The 14,541-nt window shown below is 73.4% G+C and overlaps 12 non-coding genes across 12 annotated transcripts; all 12 read left to right on the forward strand.

Moving 5' to 3' along the window:
- Positions 1–206: 206 nt before the first annotated feature.
- LOC147570926 (5S ribosomal RNA) lies at positions 207–325 on the forward strand. The gene has a single exon (XR_015247839.1). It is a non-coding gene; the product is annotated as a 5S ribosomal RNA (ribosomal RNA).
- Positions 326–1,392: 1,067 nt separating this feature from the next.
- On the forward strand, positions 1,393–1,511 carry LOC147570927 (5S ribosomal RNA). Its single transcript, XR_015247907.1, has one exon. It is a non-coding gene; the product is annotated as a 5S ribosomal RNA (ribosomal RNA).
- A 1,091-nt stretch (positions 1,512–2,602) lies between these two features.
- LOC147570928 (5S ribosomal RNA) lies at positions 2,603–2,721 on the forward strand. Its single transcript, XR_015247840.1, has one exon. It is a non-coding gene; the product is annotated as a 5S ribosomal RNA (ribosomal RNA).
- Positions 2,722–3,806: 1,085 nt separating this feature from the next.
- Positions 3,807–3,925, forward strand: LOC147570929 (5S ribosomal RNA). The gene has a single exon (XR_015247841.1). It is a non-coding gene; the product is annotated as a 5S ribosomal RNA (ribosomal RNA).
- A 1,068-nt stretch (positions 3,926–4,993) lies between these two features.
- On the forward strand, positions 4,994–5,112 carry LOC147570930 (5S ribosomal RNA). The gene has a single exon (XR_015247843.1). It is a non-coding gene; the product is annotated as a 5S ribosomal RNA (ribosomal RNA).
- A 1,092-nt stretch (positions 5,113–6,204) lies between these two features.
- LOC147570931 (5S ribosomal RNA) lies at positions 6,205–6,323 on the forward strand. Its single transcript, XR_015247844.1, has one exon. It is a non-coding gene; the product is annotated as a 5S ribosomal RNA (ribosomal RNA).
- A 1,074-nt stretch (positions 6,324–7,397) lies between these two features.
- Positions 7,398–7,516, forward strand: LOC147570932 (5S ribosomal RNA). The gene has a single exon (XR_015247845.1). It is a non-coding gene; the product is annotated as a 5S ribosomal RNA (ribosomal RNA).
- A 1,076-nt stretch (positions 7,517–8,592) lies between these two features.
- On the forward strand, positions 8,593–8,711 carry LOC147570933 (5S ribosomal RNA). The gene has a single exon (XR_015247846.1). It is a non-coding gene; the product is annotated as a 5S ribosomal RNA (ribosomal RNA).
- Positions 8,712–9,798: 1,087 nt separating this feature from the next.
- LOC147570934 (5S ribosomal RNA) lies at positions 9,799–9,917 on the forward strand. The gene has a single exon (XR_015247847.1). It is a non-coding gene; the product is annotated as a 5S ribosomal RNA (ribosomal RNA).
- A 1,065-nt stretch (positions 9,918–10,982) lies between these two features.
- On the forward strand, positions 10,983–11,101 carry LOC147570935 (5S ribosomal RNA). The gene has a single exon (XR_015247848.1). It is a non-coding gene; the product is annotated as a 5S ribosomal RNA (ribosomal RNA).
- Positions 11,102–12,183: 1,082 nt separating this feature from the next.
- Positions 12,184–12,302, forward strand: LOC147570936 (5S ribosomal RNA). Its single transcript, XR_015247849.1, has one exon. It is a non-coding gene; the product is annotated as a 5S ribosomal RNA (ribosomal RNA).
- A 1,075-nt stretch (positions 12,303–13,377) lies between these two features.
- Positions 13,378–13,496, forward strand: LOC147570937 (5S ribosomal RNA). The gene has a single exon (XR_015247850.1). It is a non-coding gene; the product is annotated as a 5S ribosomal RNA (ribosomal RNA).
- The last annotated feature ends 1,045 nt before the right edge of the window (positions 13,497–14,541 follow it).

Raw genomic sequence — 14,541 nt, forward strand, 5'->3', positions numbered from 1 at the left:
GCGCCTTGCCAGGGTCCTCTTGCGCCGCCTCCGCCACCCGCCCGGGGCCCGCGGCGGAGGGCGGCGGCAGCGAGGCAGGCAGCCAGGCAGTCAGGCAGGCAGGCAGGCAGGCAGGCAGGCAGGCGCGTGCATGGGTGAAGCGCGGCACCCGCTGGGCTTGGGATGCGTGGAGCAGGCTCTTGAGGCGCCCAGCGGCAGCCGCCGGCGTCTACGGCCATACCACCCTGAACGCGCCCGATCTCGTCTGATCTCGGAAGCTAAGCAGGGTCGGGCCTGGTTAGTACTTGGATGGGAGACCGCCTGGGAATACCGGGTGCTGTAGGCTTTTGCCTTTTGCCTGTTGCCTGTTGCCTCTGGCCTCCTTGACCTCTCCTTTGGCGCCCGCCGCCCCTCCCCCTCCCTCCGTGTGTCCCTCTCTCCCCGGGGAGGGGAGCGCGGCTCCGGGGGCCAAACACACCCCGGCGGCCACTGCTCCCTCAGCCCCTCCCGGGCCGGCAAAGCGGCCTGGCCTGGCCTAGCCTGGCCCCGCCCCGCCCCGCCCCGCCCCCCCCCCGAGCCCGCACACCCCACGGCACTTCACAAGGGGTCCGCTCCCCGCTCCCCGCTCCCCGCACCGGGCGAAATCCCACTGCACCGGCTGGAAGCCACGCCCCAGCTTTGCACCTTTCCTGACACTGCACCCGCACGGAGGGGTGGGGGGGTGCGGCGAGGGCGGGACCGGGGGCTGGCGCCTGGGGACTGGAGGGTGGGGGCTGGGTGGGTGGATCCAAAAACACAGGAGCGGGCGGGGCAGCGAGACCCCAAACACAGACTCCGCCACAGGACTGGGCTCCCTGGGTCCCGGACCTCTTCCCTCCCTCCAGCCCCCATCCCCAGGGCCCCCGGCGTTTCGCGAGGCCCAGCTAGGGCTGCGGGCTCGCGCTGGTGATGTTCTGTGGGGGCGCTGGGGCCTCCGGGCTGGCTGCGCTCGCCCTGCGACTGGGGAGGAGGCGCTGAGAACCCGGCGGGAGGGGGGGCGCCCAGAAGGCACGGCCGGCCTGATGCCCCACGCTCGCTTCCACCCTCTTCCCAGTGAGCGGCCCGACGTGGTGCGGTGCGGTGCGGTGCGGGATGGAAGCGGAGGCGGGCGTGGGGCCAAGCCGGGAGCAGTCTGCCAGAGTCCCGGGATCGGTGAAGGCCGGGGCTTGCGCCACAGCGCCTTGCCAGGGTCCTCTTGCGCCGCCTCCGCCACCCGCCCGGGGCCCGCGGCGGAGGGCGGCGGCAGCGAGGCAGGCAGCCAGGCAGGCAGGCAGGCAGGCAGGCAGGCAGGCGCGTGCATGGGTGAAGCGCGGCACCCGCTGGGCTTGGGATGCGTGGAGCAGGCTCTTGAGGCGCCCAGCGGCAGCCGCCGGCGTCTACGGCCATACCACCCTGAAGGCGCCCGATCTCGTCTGATCTCGGAAGCTAAGCAGGGTCGGGCCTGGTTAGTACTTGGATGGGAGACCGCCTGGGAATACCGGGTGCTGTAGGCTTTTGCCTTTTGCCTGTTGCCTGTTGCCTCTGGCCTCCTTGACCTCTCCTTTGGCGCCCGCCGCCCCTCCCCCTCCCTCCGTGTGTCCCTCTCTCCCCGGGGAGGGGAGCGCGGCTCCGGGGGCCAAACACACCCCGGCGGCCACTGCTCCCTCAGCCCCTCCCGGGCCGGCAAAGCGGCCTGGCCTGGCCTAGCCTGGCCCCGCCCCGCCCCGCCCCGCCCCCCCCCCGAGCCCGCACACCCCACGGCACTTCACAAGGGGTCCGCTCCCCGCTCCCCGCTCCCCGCACCGGGCGAAATCCCACTGCACCGGCTGGAAGCCACGCCCCAGCTTTGCACCTTTCCTGACACTGCACCCGCACGGAGGGGTGGGGGGGTGCGGCGAGGGCGGGACCGGGGGCTGGCGCCTGGGGACTGGAGGGTGGGGGCTGGGTGGGTGGATCCAAAAACACAGGAGCGGGCGGGGCAGCGAGACCCCAAACACAGACTCCGCCACAGGACTGGGCTCCCTGGGTCCCGGACCTCTTCCCTCCCTCCAGCCCCCATCCCCAGGGCCCCCGGCGTTTCGCGAGGCCCAGCTAGGGCTGCGGGCTCGCGCTGGTGATGTTCTGTGGGGGCGCTGGGGCCTCCGGGCTGGCTGCGCTCGCCCTGCGACTGGGGAGGAGGCGCTGAGAACCCGGCGGGAGGGGGGGCGCCCAGAAGGCACGGCCGGCCTGATGCCCCACGCTCGCTTCCACCCTCTTCCCAGTGAGCGGCCCGACGTGGTGCGGTGCGGTGCGGTGCGGTGCGGTGCGGTGCGGTGCGGGATGGAAGCGGAGGCGGGCGTGGGGCCAAGCCGGGAGCAGTCTGCCAGAGTCCCGGGATCGGTGAAGGCCGGGGCTTGCGCCACAGCGCCTTGCCAGGGTCCTCTTGCGCCGCCTCCGCCACCCGCCCGGGGCCCGCGGCGGAGGGCGGCGGCAGCGAGGCAGGCAGCCAGGCAGGCAGGCAGGCAGGCAGGCAGGCAGGCAGGCGCGTGCATGGGTGAAGCGCGGCACCCGCTGGGCTTGGGATGCGTGGAGCAGGCTCTTGAGGCGCCCAGCGGCAGCCGCCGGCGTCTACGGCCATACCACCCTGAACGCGCCCGATCTCGTCTGATCTCGGAAGCTAAGCAGGGTCGGGCCTGGTTAGTACTTGGATGGGAGACCGCCTGGGAATACCGGGTGCTGTAGGCTTTTGCCTTTTGCCTGTTGCCTGTTGCCTCTGGCCTCCTTGACCTCTCCTTTGGCGCCCGCCGCCCCTCCCCCTCCCTCCGTGTGTCCCTCTCTCCCCGGGGAGGGGAGCGCGGCTCCGGGGGCCAAACACACCCCGGCGGCCACTGCTCCCTCAGCCCCTCCCGGGCCGGCAAAGCGGCCTGGCCTGGCCTAGCCTGGCCCCGCCCCGCCCCGCCCCGCCCCCCCCCCGAGCCCGCACACCCCACGGCACTTCACAAAGGGTCCGTTCCCCGCTCCCTGCTCCCCGCACCGGGCGAAATCCCACTGCACCGGCTGGAAGCCACGCCCCAGCTTTGCACCTTTCCTGACACTGCACCCGCACGGAGGGGTGGGGGGGTGCGGCGAGGGCGGGACCGGGGGCTGGCGCCTGGGGACTGGAGGGTGGGGGCTGGGTGGGTGGATCCAAAAACACAGGAGCGGGCGGGGCAGCGAGACCCCAAACACAGACTCCGCCACAGGACTGGGCTCCCTGGGTCCCGGACCTCTTCCCTCCCTCCAGCCCCCATCCCCAGGGCCCCCGGCGTTTCGCGAGGCCCAGCTAGGGCTGCGGGCTCGCGCTGGTGATGTTCTGTGGGGGCGCTGGGGCCTCCGGGCTGGCTGCGCTCGCCCTGCGACTGGGGAGGAGGCGCTGAGAACCCGGCGGGAGGGGGGGCGCCCAGAAGGCACGGCCGGCCTGATGCCCCACGCTCGCTTCCACCCTCTTCCCAGTGAGCGGCCCGACGTGGTGCGGTGCGGTGCGGTGCGGTGCGGTGCGGGATGGAAGCGGAGGCGGGCGTGGGGCCAAGCCGGGAGCAGTCTGCCAGAGTCCCGGGATCGGTGAAGGCCGGGGCTTGCGCCACAGCGCCTTGCCAGGGTCCTCTTGCGCCGCCTCCGCCACCCGCCCGGGGCCCGCGGCGGAGGGCGGCGGCAGCGAGGCAGGCAGCCAGGCAGTCAGGCAGGCAGGCAGGCAGGCAGGCAGGCAGGCGCGTGCATGGGTGAAGCGCGGCACCCGCTGGGCTTGGGATGCGTGGAGCAGGCTCTTGAGGCGCCCAGCGGCAGCCGCCGGCGTCTACGGCCATACCACCCTGAACGCGCCCGATCTCGTCTGATCTCGGAAGCTAAGCAGGGTCGGGCCTGGTTAGTACTTGGATGGGAGACCGCCTGGGAATACCGGGTGCTGTAGGCTTTTGCCTTTTGCCTGTTGCCTGTTGCCTCTGGCCTCCTTGACCTCTCCTTTGGCGCCCGCCGCCCCTCCCCCTCCCTCCGTGTGTCCCTCTCTCCCCGGGGAGGGGAGCGCGGCTCCGGGGGCCAAACACACCCCGGCGGCCACTGCTCCCTCAGCCCCTCCCGGGCCGGCAAAGCGGCCTGGCCTGGCCTAGCCTGGCCCCGCCCCGCCCCGCCCCGCCCCCCCCCCCGAGCCCGCACACCCCACGGCACTTCACAAGGGGTCCGCTCCCCGCTCCCCGCTCCCCGCACCGGGCGAAATCCCACTGCACCGGCTGGAAGCCACGCCCCAGCTTTGCACCTTTCCTGACACTGCACCCGCACGGAGGGGTGGGGGGGTGCGGCGAGGGCGGGACCGGGGGCTGGCGCCTGGGGACTGGAGGGTGGGGGCTGGGTGGGTGGATCCAAAAACACAGGAGCGGGCGGGGCAGCGAGACCCCAAACACAGACTCCGCCACAGGACTGGGCTCCCTGGGTCCCGGACCTCTTCCCTCCCTCCAGCCCCCATCCCCAGGGCCCCCGGCGTTTCGCGAGGCCCAGCTAGGGCTGCGGGCTCGCGCTGGTGATGTTCTGTGGGGGCGCTGGGGCCTCCGGGCTGGCTGCGCTCGCCCTGCGACTGGGGAGGAGGCGCTGAGAACCCGGCGGGAGGGGGGGCGCCCAGAAGGCACGGCCGGCCTGATGCCCCACGCTCGCTTCCACCCTCTTCCCAGTGAGCGGCCCGACGTGGTGCGGTGCGGTGCGGTGCGGGATGGAAGCGGAGGCGGGCGTGGGGCCAAGCCGGGAGCAGTCTGCCAGAGTCCCGGGATCGGTGAAGGCCGGGGCTTGCGCCACAGCGCCTTGCCAGGGTCCTCTTGCGCCGCCTCCGCCACCCGCCCGGGGCCCGCGGCGGAGGGCGGCGGCAGCGAGGCAGGCAGCCAGGCAGGCAGGCAGGCAGGCAGGCAGGCAGGCGCGTGCATGGGTGAAGCGCGGCACCCGCTGGGCTTGGGATGCGTGGAGCAGGCTCTTGAGGCGCCCAGCGGCAGCCGCCGGCGTCTACGGCCATACCACCCTGAACGCGCCCGATCTCGTCTGATCTCGGAAGCTAAGCAGGGTCGGGCCTGGTTAGTACTTGGATGGGAGACCGCCTGGGAATACCGGGTGCTGTAGGCTTTTGCCTTTTGCCTGTTGCCTGTTGCCTCTGGCCTCCTTGACCTCTCCTTTGGCGCCCGCCGCCCCTCCCCCTCCCTCCGTGTGTCCCTCTCTCCCCGGGGAGGGGAGCGCGGCTCCGGGGGCCAAACACACCCCGGCGGCCACTGCTCCCTCAGCCCCTCCCGGGCCGGCAAAGCGGCCTGGCCTGGCCTAGCCTGGCCCCGCCCCGCCCCGCCCCGCCCCCCCCCCCGAGCCCGCACACCCCACGGCACTTCACAAGGGGTCCGCTCCCCGCTCCCCGCTCCCCGCACCGGGCGAAATCCCACTGCACCGGCTGGAAGCCACGCCCCAGCTTTGCACCTTTCCTGACACTGCACCCGCACGGAGGGGTGGGGGGGTGCGGCGAGGGCGGGACCGGGGGCTGGCGCCTGGGGACTGGAGGGTGGGGGCTGGGTGGGTGGATCCAAAAACACAGGAGCGGGCGGGGCAGCGAGACCCCAAACACAGACTCCGCCACAGGACTGGGCTCCCTGGGTCCCGGACCTCTTCCCTCCCTCCAGCCCCCATCCCCAGGGCCCCCGGCGTTTCGCGAGGCCCAGCTAGGGCTGCGGGCTCGCGCTGGTGATGTTCTGTGGGGGCGCTGGGGCCTCCGGGCTGGCTGCGCTCGCCCTGCGACTGGGGAGGAGGCGCTGAGAACCCGGCGGGAGGGGGGGCGCCCAGAAGGCACGGCCGGCCTGATGCCCCACGCTCGCTTCCACCCTCTTCCCAGTGAGCGGCCCGACGTGGTGCGGTGCGGTGCGGTGCGGTGCGGTGCGGTGCGGTGCGGGATGGAAGCGGAGGCGGGCGTGGGGCCAAGCCGGGAGCAGTCTGCCAGAGTCCCGGGATCGGTGAAGGCCGGGGCTTGCGCCACAGCGCCTTGCCAGGGTCCTCTTGCGCCGCCTCCGCCACCCGCCCGGGGCCCGCGGCGGAGGGCGGCGGCAGCGAGGCAGGCAGCCAGGCAGGCAGGCAGGCAGGCAGGCAGGCAGGCAGGCGCGTGCATGGGTGAAGCGCGGCACCCGCTGGGCTTGGGATGCGTGGAGCAGGCTCTTGAGGCGCCCAGCGGCAGCCGCCGGCGTCTACGGCCATACCACCCTGAACGCGCCCGATCTCGTCTGATCTCGGAAGCTAAGCAGGGTCGGGCCTGGTTAGTACTTGGATGGGAGACCGCCTGGGAATACCGGGTGCTGTAGGCTTTTGCCTTTTGCCTGTTGCCTGTTGCCTCTGGCCTCCTTGACCTCTCCTTTGGCGCCCGCCGCCCCTCCCCCTCCCTCCGTGTGTCCCTCTCTCCCCGGGGAGGGGAGCGCGGCTCCGGGGGCCAAACACACCCCGGCGGCCACTGCTCCCTCAGCCCCTCCCGGGCCGGCAAAGCGGCCTGGCCTGGCCTAGCCTGGCCCCGCCCCGCCCCGCCCCCCCGAGCCCGCACACCCCACGGCACTTCACAAGGGGTCCGCTCCCCGCTCCCCGCTCCCCGCACCGGGCGAAATCCCACTGCACCGGCTGGAAGCCACGCCCCAGCTTTGCACCTTTCCTGACACTGCACCCGCACGGAGGGGTGGGGGGGTGCGGCGAGGGCGGGACCGGGGGCTGGCGCCTGGGGACTGGAGGGTGGGGGCTGGGTGGGTGGATCCAAAAACACAGGAGCGGGCGGGGCAGCGAGACCCCAAACACAGACTCCGCCACAGGACTGGGCTCCCTGGGTCCCGGACCTCTTCCCTCCCTCCAGCCCCCATCCCCAGGGCCCCCGGCGTTTCGCGAGGCCCAGCTAGGGCTGCGGGCTCGCGCTGGTGATGTTCTGTGGGGGCGCTGGGGCCTCCGGGCTGGCTGCGCTCGCCCTGCGACTGGGGAGGAGGCGCTGAGAACCCGGCGGGAGGGGGGGCGCCCAGAAGGCACGGCCGGCCTGATGCCCCACGCTCGCTTCCACCCTCTTCCCAGTGAGCGGCCCGACGTGGTGCGGTGCGGTGCGGTGCGGTGCGGTGCGGTGCGGGATGGAAGCGGAGGCGGGCGTGGGGCCAAGCCGGGAGCAGTCTGCCAGAGTCCCGGGATCGGTGAAGGCCGGGGCTTGCGCCACAGCGCCTTGCCAGGGTCCTCTTGCGCCGCCTCCGCCACCCGCCCGGGGCCCGCGGCGGAGGGCGGCGGCAGCGAGGCAGGCAGCCAGGCAGGCAGGCAGGCAGGCAGGCAGGCAGGCGCGTGCATGGGTGAAGCGCGGCACCCGCTGGGCTTGGGATGCGTGGAGCAGGCTCTTGAGGCGCCCAGCGGCAGCCGCCGGCGTCTACGGCCATACCACCCTGAACGCGCCCGATCTCGTCTGATCTCGGAAGCTAAGCAGGGTCGGGCCTGGTTAGTACTTGGATGGGAGACCGCCTGGGAATACCGGGTGCTGTAGGCTTTTGCCTTTTGCCTGTTGCCTGTTGCCTCTGGCCTCCTTGACCTCTCCTTTGGCGCCCGCCGCCCCTCCCCCTCCCTCCGTGTGTCCCTCTCTCCCCGGGGAGGGGAGCGCGGCTCCGGGGGCCAAACACACCCCGGCGGCCACTGCTCCCTCAGCCCCTCCCGGGCCGGCAAAGCGGCCTGGCCTGGCCTAGCCTGGCCCCGCCCCGCCCCGCCCCGCCCCCCCCCCGAGCCCGCACACCCCACGGCACTTCACAAGGGGTCCGCTCCCCGCTCCCCGCTCCCCGCACCGGGCGAAATCCCACTGCACCGGCTGGAAGCCACGCCCCAGCTTTGCACCTTTCCTGACACTGCACCCGCACGGAGGGGTGGGGGGGTGCGGCGAGGGCGGGACCGGGGGCTGGCGCCTGGGGACTGGAGGGTGGGGGCTGGGTGGGTGGATCCAAAAACACAGGAGCGGGCGGGGCAGCGAGACCCCAAACACAGACTCCGCCACAGGACTGGGCTCCCTGGGTCCCGGACCTCTTCCCTCCCTCCAGCCCCCATCCCCAGGGCCCCCGGCGTTTCGCGAGGCCCAGCTAGGGCTGCGGGCTCGCGCTGGTGATGTTCTGTGGGGGCGCTGGGGCCTCCGGGCTGGCTGCGCTCGCCCTGCGACTGGGGAGGAGGCGCTGAGAACCCGGCGGGAGGGGGGGCGCCCAGAAGGCACGGCCGGCCTGATGCCCCACGCTCGCTTCCACCCTCTTCCCAGTGAGCGGCCCGACGTGGTGCGGTGCGGTGCGGTGCGGTGCGGGATGGAAGCGGAGGCGGGCGTGGGGCCAAGCCGGGAGCAGTCTGCCAGAGTCCCGGGATCGGTGAAGGCCGGGGCTTGCGCCACAGCGCCTTGCCAGGGTCCTCTTGCGCCGCCTCCGCCACCCGCCCGGGGCCCGCGGCGGAGGGCGGCGGCAGCGAGGCAGGCAGCCAGGCAGGCAGGCAGGCAGGCAGGCAGGCAGGCAGGCGCGTGCATGGGTGAAGCGCGGCACCCGCTGGGCTTGGGATGCGTGGAGCAGGCTCTTGAGGCGCCCAGCGGCAGCCGCCGGCGTCTACGGCCATACCACCCTGAACGCGCCCGATCTCGTCTGATCTCGGAAGCTAAGCAGGGTCGGGCCTGGTTAGTACTTGGATGGGAGACCGCCTGGGAATACCGGGTGCTGTAGGCTTTTGCCTTTTGCCTGTTGCCTGTTGCCTCTGGCCTCCTTGACCTCTCCTTTGGCGCCCGCCGCCCCTCCCCCTCCCTCCGTGTGTCCCTCTCTCCCCGGGGAGGGGAGCGCGGCTCCGGGAGCCAAACACACCCCGGCGGCCACTGCTCCCTCAGCCCCTCCCGGGCCGGCAAAGCGGCCTGGCCTGGCCTAGCCTGGCCCCGCCCCGCCCCGCCCCGCCCCCCCCCCGAGCCCGCACACCCCACGGCACTTCACAAGGGGTCCGCTCCCCGCTCCCCGCTCCCCGCACCGGGCGAAATCCCACTGCACCGGCTGGAAGCCACGCCCCAGCTTTGCACCTTTCCTGACACTGCACCCGCACGGAGGGGTGGGGGGGTGCGGCGAGGGCGGGACCGGGGGCTGGCGCCTGGGGACTGGAGGGTGGGGGCTGGGTGGGTGGATCCAAAAACACAGGAGCGGGCGGGGCAGCGAGACCCCAAACACAGACTCCGCCACAGGACTGGGCTCCCTGGGTCCCGGACCTCTTCCCTCCCTCCAGCCCCCATCCCCAGGGCCCCCGGCGTTTCGCGAGGCCCAGCTAGGGCTGCGGGCTCGCGCTGGTGATGTTCTGTGGGGGCGCTGGGGCCTCCGGGCTGGCTGCGCTCGCCCTGCGACTGGGGAGGAGGCGCTGAGAACCCGGCGGGAGGGGGGGCGCCCAGAAGGCACGGCCGGCCTGATGCCCCACGCTCGCTTCCACCCTCTTCCCAGTGAGCGGCCCGACGTGGTGCGGTGCGGTGCGGTGCGGTGCGGTGCGGTGCGGTGCGGGATGGAAGCGGAGGCGGGCGTGGGGCCAAGCCGGGAGCAGTCTGCCAGAGTCCCGGGATCGGTGAAGGCCGGGGCTTGCGCCACAGCGCCTTGCCAGGGTCCTCTTGCGCCGCCTCCGCCACCCGCCCGGGGCCCGCGGCGGAGGGCGGCGGCAGCGAGGCAGGCAGCCAGGCAGGCAGGCAGGCAGGCAGGCAGGCAGGCGCGTGCATGGGTGAAGCGCGGCACCCGCTGGGCTTGGGATGCGTGGAGCAGGCTCTTGAGGCGCCCAGCGGCAGCCGCCGGCGTCTACGGCCATACCACCCTGAACGCGCCCGATCTCGTCTGATCTCGGAAGCTAAGCAGGGTCGGGCCTGGTTAGTACTTGGATGGGAGACCGCCTGGGAATACCGGGTGCTGTAGGCTTTTGCCTTTTGCCTGTTGCCTGTTGCCTCTGGCCTCCTTGACCTCTCCTTTGGCGCCCGCCGCCCCTCCCCCTCCCTCCGTGTGTCCCTCTCTCCCCGGGGAGGGGAGCGCGGCTCCGGGGGCCAAACACACCCCGGCGGCCACTGCTCCCTCAGCCCCTCCCGGGCCGGCAAAGCGGCCTGGCCTGGCCTAGCCTGGCCCCGCCCCGCCCCGCCCCGCCCCCCCCCGAGCCCGCACACCCCACGGCACTTCACAAGGGGTCCGCTCCCCGCTCCCCGCTCCCCGCACCGGGCGAAATCCCACTGCACCGGCTGGAAGCCACGCCCCAGCTTTGCACCTTTCCTGACACTGCACCCGCACGGAGGGGTGGGGGGGTGCGGCGAGGGCGGGACCGGGGGCTGGCGCCTGGGGACTGGAGGGTGGGGGCTGGGTGGGTGGATCCAAAAACACAGGAGCGGGCGGGGCAGCGAGACCCCAAACACAGACTCCGCCACAGGACTGGGCTCCCTGGGTCCCGGACCTCTTCCCTCCCTCCAGCCCCCATCCCCAGGGCCCCCGGCGTTTCGCGAGGCCCAGCTAGGGCTGCGGGCTCGCGCTGGTGATGTTCTGTGGGGGCGCTGGGGCCTCCGGGCTGGCTGCGCTCGCCCTGCGACTGGGGAGGAGGCGCTGAGAACCCGGCGGGAGGGGGGGCGCCCAGAAGGCACGGCCGGCCTGATGCCCCACGCTCGCTTCCACCCTCTTCCCAGTGAGCGGCCCGACGTGGTGCGGTGCGGTGCGGGATGGAAGCGGAGGCGGGCGTGGGGCCAAGCCGGGAGCAGTCTGCCAGAGTCCCGGGATCGGTGAAGGCCGGGGCTTGCGCCACAGCGCCTTGCCAGGGTCCTCTTGCGCCGCCTCCGCCACCCGCCCGGGGCCCGCGGCGGAGGGCGGCGGCAGCGAGGCAGGCAGCCAGGCAGGCAGGCAGGCAGGCAGGCAGGCAGGCAGGCGCGTGCATGGGTGAAGCGCGGCACCCGCTGGGCTTGGGATGCGTGGAGCAGGCTCTTGAGGCGCCCAGCGGCAGCCGCCGGCGTCTACGGCCATACCACCCTGAACGCGCCCGATCTCGTCTGATCTCGGAAGCTAAGCAGGGTCGGGCCTGGTTAGTACTTGGATGGGAGACCGCCTGGGAATACCGGGTGCTGTAGGCTTTTGCCTTTTGCCTGTTGCCTGTTGCCTCTGGCCTCCTTGACCTCTCCTTTGGCGCCCGCCGCCCCTCCCCCTCCCTCCGTGTGTCCCTCTCTCCCCGGGGAGGGGAGCGCGGCTCCGGGGGCCAAACACACCCCGGCGGCCACTGCTCCCTCAGCCCCTCCCGGGCCGGCAAAGCGGCCTGGCCTGGCCTAGCCTGGCCCCGCCCCGCCCCGCCCCGCCCCCCCCCCGAGCCCGCACACCCCACGGCACTTCACAAGGGGTCCGCTCCCCGCTCCCCGCTCCCCGCACCGGGCGAAATCCCACTGCACCGGCTGGAAGCCACGCCCCAGCTTTGCACCTTTCCTGACACTGCACCCGCACGGAGGGGTGGGGGGGTGCGGCGAGGGCGGGACCGGGGGCTGGCGCCTGGGGACTGGAGGGTGGGGGCTGGGTGGGTGGATCCAAAAACACAGGAGCGGGCGGGGCAGCGAGACCCCAAACACAGACTCCGCCACAGGACTGGGCTCCCTGGGTCCCGGACCTCTTCCCTCCCTCCAGCCCCCATCCCCAGGGCCCCCGGCGTTTCGCGAGGCCCAGCTAGGGCTGCGGGCTCGCGCTGGTGATGTTCTGTGGGGGCGCTGGGGCCTCCGGGCTGGCTGCGCTCGCCCTGCGACTGGGGAGGAGGCGCTGAGAACCCGGCGGGAGGGGGGGCGCCCAGAAGGCACGGCCGGCCTGATGCCCCACGCTCGCTTCCACCCTCTTCCCAGTGAGCGGCCCGACGTGGTGCGGTGCGGTGCGGTGCGGTGCGGTGCGGTGCGGGATGGAAGCGGAGGCGGGCGTGGGGCCAAGCCGGGAGCAGTCTGCCAGAGTCCCGGGATCGGTGAAGGCCGGGGCTTGCGCCACAGCGCCTTGCCAGGGTCCTCTTGCGCCGCCTCCGCCACCCGCCCGGGGCCCGCGGCGGAGGGCGGCGGCAGCGAGGCAGGCAGCCAGGCAGGCAGGCAGGCAGGCAGGCAGGCAGGCGCGTGCATGGGTGAAGCGCGGCACCCGCTGGGCTTGGGATGCGTGGAGCAGGCTCTTGAGGCGCCCAGCGGCAGCCGCCGGCGTCTACGGCCATACCACCCTGAACGCGCCCGATCTCGTCTGATCTCGGAAGCTAAGCAGGGTCGGGCCTGGTTAGTACTTGGATGGGAGACCGCCTGGGAATACCGGGTGCTGTAGGCTTTTGCCTTTTGCCTGTTGCCTGTTGCCTCTGGCCTCCTTGACCTCTCCTTTGGCGCCCGCCGCCCCTCCCCCTCCCTCCGTGTGTCCCTCTCTCCCCGGGGAGGGGAGCGCGGCTCCGGGGGCCAAACACACCCCGGCGGCCACTGCTCCCTCAGCCCCTCCCGGGCCGGCAAAGCGGCCTGGCCTGGCCTAGCCTGGCCCCGCCCCGCCCCGCCCCGCCCCCCCCCGAGCCCGCACACCCCACGGCACTTCACAAGGGGTCCGCTCCCCGCTCCCCGCTCCCCGCACCGGGCGAAATCCCACTGCACCGGCTGGAAGCCACGCCCCAGCTTTGCACCTTTCCTGACACTGCACCCGCACGGAGGGGTGGGGGGGTGCGGCGAGGGCGGGACCGGGGGCTGGCGCCTGGGGACTGGAGGGTGGGGGCTGGGTGGGTGGATCCAAAAACACAGGAGCGGGCGGGGCAGCGAGACCCCAAACACAGACTCCGCCACAGGACTGGGCTCCCTGGGTCCCGGACCTCTTCCCTCCCTCCAGCCCCCATCCCCAGGGCCCCCGGCGTTTCGCGAGGCCCAGCTAGGGCTGCGGGCTCGCGCTGGTGATGTTCTGTGGGGGCGCTGGGGCCTCCGGGCTGGCTGCGCTCGCCCTGCGACTGGGGAGGAGGCGCTGAGAACCCGGCGGGAGGGGGGGCGCCCAGAAGGCACGGCCGGCCTGATGCCCCACGCTCGCTTCCACCCTCTTCCCAGTGAGCGGCCCGACGTGGTGCGGTGCGGTGCGGTGCGGTGCGGGATGGAAGCGGAGGCGGGCGTGGGGCCAAGCCGGGAGCAGTCTGCCAGAGTCCCGGGATCGGTGAAGGCCGGGGCTTGCGCCACAGCGCCTTGCCAGGGTCCTCTTGCGCCGCCTCCGCCACCCGCCCGGGGCCCGCGGCGGAGGGCGGCGGCAGCGAGGCAGGCAGCCAGGCAGGCAGGCAGGCAGGCAGGCAGGCAGGCAGGCGCGTGCATGGGTGAAGCGCGGCACCCGCTGGGCTTGGGATGCGTGGAGCAGGCTCTTGAGGCGCCCAGCGGCAGCCGCCGGCGTCTACGGCCATACCACCCTGAACGCGCCCGATCTCGTCTGATCTCGGAAGCTAAGCAGGGTCGGGCCTGGTTAGTACTTGGATGGGAGACCGCCTGGGAATACCGGGTGCTGTAGGCTTTTGCCTTTTGCCTGTTGCCTGTTGCCTCTGGCCTCCTTGACCTCTCCTTTGGCGCCCGCCGCCCCTCCCCCTCCCTCCGTGTGTCCCTCTCTCCCCGGGGAGGGGAGCGCGGCTCCGGGAGCCAAACACACCCCGGCGGCCACTGCTCCCTCAGCCCCTCCCGGGCCGGCAAAGCGGCCTGGCCTGGCCTAGCCTGGCCCCGCCCCGCCCCGCCCCGCCCCCCCCCCCCCCCGAGCCCGCACACCCCACGGCACTTCACAAGGGGTCCGCTCCCCGCTCCCCGCTCCCCGCACCGGGCGAAATCCCACTGCACCGGCTGGAAGCCACGCCCCAGCTTTGCACCTTTCCTGACACTGCACCCGCACGGAGGGGTGGGGGGGTGCGGCGAGGGCGGGACCGGGGGCTGGCGCCTGGGGACTGGAGGGTGGGGGCTGGGTGGGTGGATCCAAAAACACAGGAGCGGGCGGGGCAGCGAGACCCCAAACACAGACTCCGCCACAGGACTGGGCTCCCTGGGTCCCGGACCTCTTCCCTCCCTCCAGCCCCCATCCCCAGGGCCCCCGGCGTTTCGCGAGGCCCAGCTAGGGCTGCGGGCTCGCGCTGGTGATGTTCTGTGGGGGCGCTGGGGCCTCCGGGCTGGCTGCGCTCGCCCTGCGACTGGGGAGGAGGCGCTGAGAACCCGGCGGGAGGGGGGGCGCCCAGAAGGCACGGCCGGCCTGATGCCCCACGCTCGCTTCCACCCTCTTCCCAGTGAGCGGCCCGACGTGGTGCGGTGCGGTGCGGTGCGGTGCGGTGCGGTGCGGGATGGAAGCGGAGGCGGGCGTGGGGCCAAGCCGGGAGCAGTCTGCCAGAGTCCCGGGATCGGTGAAGGCCGGGGCTTGCGCCACAGCGCCTTGCCAGGGTCCTCTTGCGCCGCCTCCGCCACCCGCCCGGGGCCCGCGGCGGAGGGCGGCGGCAGCGAGGCAGGCAGCCAGGCAGGCAGGCAGGCAGGCAGGCAGGCGCGTGCATGGGTGAAGCGCGGCACCCGCTGGGCTTGGGATGCGT

Source organism: Puma concolor, unplaced genomic scaffold, assembly GCF_028749965.1.
Source record: "Puma concolor isolate L17-30 unplaced genomic scaffold, mPumCon1.1.hap2 unalloc_scaffold_77, whole genome shotgun sequence".
NCBI lineage: Eukaryota > Metazoa > Chordata > Mammalia > Carnivora > Felidae > Puma > Puma concolor.